Source organism: Seriola aureovittata, chromosome 19 (assembly GCF_021018895.1).
Source record: "Seriola aureovittata isolate HTS-2021-v1 ecotype China chromosome 19, ASM2101889v1, whole genome shotgun sequence".
NCBI classification, from domain to species: Eukaryota; Metazoa; Chordata; class Actinopteri; order Carangiformes; family Carangidae; genus Seriola; species Seriola aureovittata.
Window position 1 is genome coordinate 23760085 of NC_079382.1, and position 4598 is coordinate 23764682.

At 47.8% G+C, this 4598-nt stretch overlaps 1 long non-coding RNA gene across 1 annotated transcript; it reads left to right on the forward strand.

The window, feature by feature from the left end:
• Positions 1 to 2373: 2373 nt before the first annotated feature.
• On the forward strand, positions 2374 to 4372 carry LOC130187436 (uncharacterized). Its single transcript, XR_008830455.1, has 2 exons — positions 2374 to 3278; positions 3772 to 4372. It is a non-coding gene; the product is annotated as an uncharacterized LOC130187436 (long non-coding RNA).
• The last annotated feature ends 226 nt before the right edge of the window (positions 4373 to 4598 follow it).

Genomic DNA, 4598 nt, shown 5'->3' on the forward strand with positions numbered 1-4598 from the left:
GCTTCTCTTAGTCGTCTCACATCTCTTCCTGGTGTCACATGATCATGATCAGGAAACTTCAGCAGAAGAAATGCATCAGTAAAATATCATAAAACAATCATAAAATACATCAATGATCAAATATGAAACCTGAAGCTGCTTCAGTACTGATGTGTGTGTGTGTCTCCCTCTCTCTCTCTCTCTCTCTCTCTCTCTCTCCTCTCTCTCTCTCTCTCTCTCCCTCTCTCTCTCTCTCCCTCTCTCTCTCTCTCTCTCTCTCTCCCTCTCTCTCTCTCTCTCCCTCTCTCTCTCTCTCTCCCTCTCTCTCTCCCTCCCGACAGCAGGGGGCAGTAGAGACACAGTGAAAGGAATCTGGGCGGACAGAAACAGATTTGGGAACGATGACATCACACCCACGGTCTCCTGATGTCAGGTGTGTTTTCAGGTGTGTTCGTGGACGAAGATGGATTTAGTTTGAAAAAGTGTCAGTGGGCGGTTCGTGTGGAAAACACTGTTTCCATGGAGACGCCTCAGACTCATGTTCAGACAGAGGACAGCTTCTCTGCTGTTCACCATCTGTGCGATGAGGACATTGACTCTGAGCGTGACCGCTCTGCGACAGTGGCCTCATAAACCCTCGCAGACTCTCCCTGGGCGTCGCTCGGAGTCCCGGGGGGCCGGGCGTCCTCCTGCTGGGCCCCATGGAGATTATTGCTCTGCCTAATGGGCTGAGGATATTACTTTGGCTGACGGGCAAACGGCAGCAGCACCTAGCGAGTTTATTTCCCCCGAGACTTCTGAATCACATTTCCAACGACCCTCGCTGGAGAGCTTTGGTAAAACCGTGTCGGTGTGAACCCCCCAGGGGAGAAAACGGCAGCTTCATCAGCATAACGCCAAACAAATCAAAACCACGGCGAGGAGGCCGAACCAGACTCCTTCATCAGACCTCCAGCCTCGCTCTGTGGGACCAGGTGATGGGGGGAACTCCTCCCTCACACGTACGGTCTGAGGCCTCAGATCGATCGATCGACTGTCTGGTTCAATACAGTGAGAACATGTTGAAGCTTCACACAGACTGAGACGTTTTAATCCTCCTGCAGAGACCGCTGACTGTAAAACAGTGTTCTTAAACAACTGGTCTGTCTTAACCAAAATCACTTAAAGTTCCTCCAGTCTGCAGGTCTGTGTCCATGTGTAGTGTGATTATAGATTATAGATCAGCTCTAGCTTCTATATTAATACTGTGAAAGTATCAAAGCCTCAGTCCACAGAGAAATGCACACAGCCTGTATTCAGAAACTGAGCCTTAAAACCAGCCGTCAGGACGTCTGGAACTTTGTGATGTCACAACAAAGCAGTCACCAAGCCCCGCCCACCTGGACCCACCATCCAAACCTTGCAGGATTTGGTTTCTCTAGTTTGTGTGCAAGAAAATAAACCCGTCTGATCCTTTATGAAGTAAAAGAAAATAAGTCACAGAGATGTGAGATGAAAATGTCGTCACGTCCTCACTGCACCTGTAACAATCCAAGTGTTGATTAATCCGCTGCTGAAAATAGTCCACAACACATGCAGCGTTTCCTCCTGTTTGTTGGAAGCTGCGGTGAGCAGCTGTAGAACGGACACAGACCAAAGCTCAGTGAGGTTCAGGTGTCGTCGTTGCTGTTTCACCTGGACGGTGTTTGACAGCGTCGCCGCACTGAGGTTCATCTGCAGGTTGATTTCCACGCCTCATTATCAGCTACAGGTCGGAGATGAGTCGTCATTAGTCAGACTGCTGCCATCGATCCTCCTCACCTCCGACTAAAGGCGGAGCTTTAGCACAAACGGCGGCTCCGGCAGGAAGCGGAGGACGCTCAACGATCAGAGGCAACACACGGGAGGAAATCCATGTGTATGAAGCTGGAACCTGTCTGCCCCCCCCCCCCCCCACCACCACCACCACCACACACACACACACACACACACACACACACACACAAACCTCTTACACACACATACACACACACCTCTCTCCCTTTAGTTCATCCCTCCGTCACACTCGGCTGCTCGTCAGGTCTGCAGCGCCGGGGGGCAACAAGTTCACATGGATTGACATGAAAAGAAATGATGGTGGCGTGTATCGATTCAACACACACACACATACACACACTCACACACTCACACACACACATACACACACTCACACACTCACACACACACATACACACACACTCACACACACACATACACACACTCACACACTCACACACACACTCACACACTCACACACACACACACACACACACACACACACACATACACACACACTCACACACACTCACACACACACTCACACACACTCACACTCACACATACATATACACACACACATTCATATACACACACTCACACACACGGCTCTGACGATGTTTTCACACTGCTTAAAGACAATAACGTGTCTGGGTCGTTTCCTTGGAGACTCCATGTTGTCATGACGACATCATGTTCTCCCACAGGTTCCTACAGGATCCAGGTCTGGAGACTGGGGTGTGGCATGTGTTCCTGGTCCTCTGATTGGCTGATTGGATATCTCAGTAACACCTCGACAGAACTTCTTCAAATTCTGCACAAACATTCACTAGGACTCAAGGATGAACTGATTATATTTTGGTGGCTAAAGGTCAAAGGTCAAGGTCTCGTTGACCTCAGAAACATGATTTTGGTCTTGTGAACATGAACTTCTCACAGGAATCTCAAACATTCAGTTGGACTGAAGGAGGAACTGATTAGACTTTGGGCGTCTGAGTGGAGCGGGTGATTCTGGTTTGTGTTGTGTCCAGGTGCACCGACACACAATTTAAACTCCTCCCCCTTTCCTCCATCCTCATCCAATCCCGCTCCCAGACGTTCCGCCGCCCTCCGCAGGACGCGGTGGGGGAGACACATCTGCAATTCATACTTTGCCCTTTCTCAAATCACATTTCTCCTGCGTGTCAGCGCGGCTGATTGTCTGATCAGGAGGCGATGACGCCTCCCAGACAGGAAGTGTGAACGTGTCACACGTTAAATCCCCTCAGCAGAGATTACAGCAGACAGCGGCGCTGAGCTCTGACACCCGGAGGCTGAATCCCCCCGGACCACATGCAAATGAGGAACATCCCAAATTACCTCATGCATGAAGAGACACAATCAATAATTATCAAGCGGCTTCTTCTCGGCCGACGCCTGCTCTGCATGCTGATCCACAGAGGGGCGGAGCTTCACAGGCGACCTGTCGACTCTCAGACGTTTTGGTTCATCATTCATCATAAATGGTTTGAAAATTAATGATGTTTTATGAAGAATTTTCACGACATGTTACAAATGAAGCTCTGAGGAAATGACGGTTGTGACTTTGATGTCGTCAGAGTCGAAAACCCAGAATTACTTTAGAAAATCATTGAAATCTTTTCTGTGGGTGAAAGTCTGTTTAATTCCAGAGGGAAAAACATGCACTGCACTAACTTGTGTTTTCACTAACCTGTTTTCAGATTTTGTGTGTGTGTGTGTGTGTGTGTGTGTGTGTCTGTGTGTGTGTGTGTGTCTGTGTGATTGTGTGTGTGTGTGTGTCTGTGTGATTATGTGTGTGTGTGCGTGTGCATGTGCGTGCGCACGTGCCTCTGTAACCCTACGCCGCCCTGTTCAGGACACACAGCGACTGTCAGTCAACCTGCTTTTATTTTGAAATTCTCCAGACAGGCAAACTGTCAGGTTTCCAGCCTCTGTCCATCCTTCTTCCTGCTCTCCAACTTGTTTTTTTCTTTTCAGACTCTCCTGGTGGCCTTGACTCGCCACACCGCCCCTCACCCACCCCTCATTGACCTCTGACCCCACACTGCTGCGACCCACGGAGAGCAAACAAACAGAAACCTGAGCTGGGCTCAGTGGGAGCTGAGGTGGAGCTCTGAAGTGATGAAGATGAGTGATGATGAGACATTTTGTCTTCGTGGAAGAAATACACACTATCGAATCAATACAGGATGCAGCATTTTATTTTGAAATGCAGGGCTCTCTGAGATTGAAGTATTTCAGCTGAACAGCATTGTGTTAATTCATTAGTTTTTTTTTTACTTTTCTCTGAATTTTAATTGATATTATTGATCATTTTATTCTTTCTTCTAAAACCTTTTAATTGTTTTGATTTAATTACATTGTCTTTTGGTGAACAATGAATTTCCTGTTTCTATGGAGACAGGCGAGAGCGGCACAAAGCTTGCTCAGTCAAGGTTGACATGATTTGAATCTGCAGACTGACGGTTGTAACTTCACTTCCTCTACAGTCCTTTTATTTTTTAAGGTAAAAATCAGTGAAACAGAAAAAAATTAAAACTTCACAAAAACTAAAATGTTGAAATTTAAAAACAATAAATTTTTTTTTTCCCGCCGTTATTTTCATTCATGAATAAAACTGGTGTGTGATCAATGAGCGTCCTCACGTGAGCATTACCTCCACACAGTCATCTCTTCCCGCCATCCAGCGTTTAGCTCTGTCGTCTGACGGCGGCGTCCTGGAGTCCCGCCTCGGGCCCTTTTTCATTTCCAGCCGCTCCATCACATCTGATCACACTTCCGCTCCATCCAGAAGACTGAAGCCA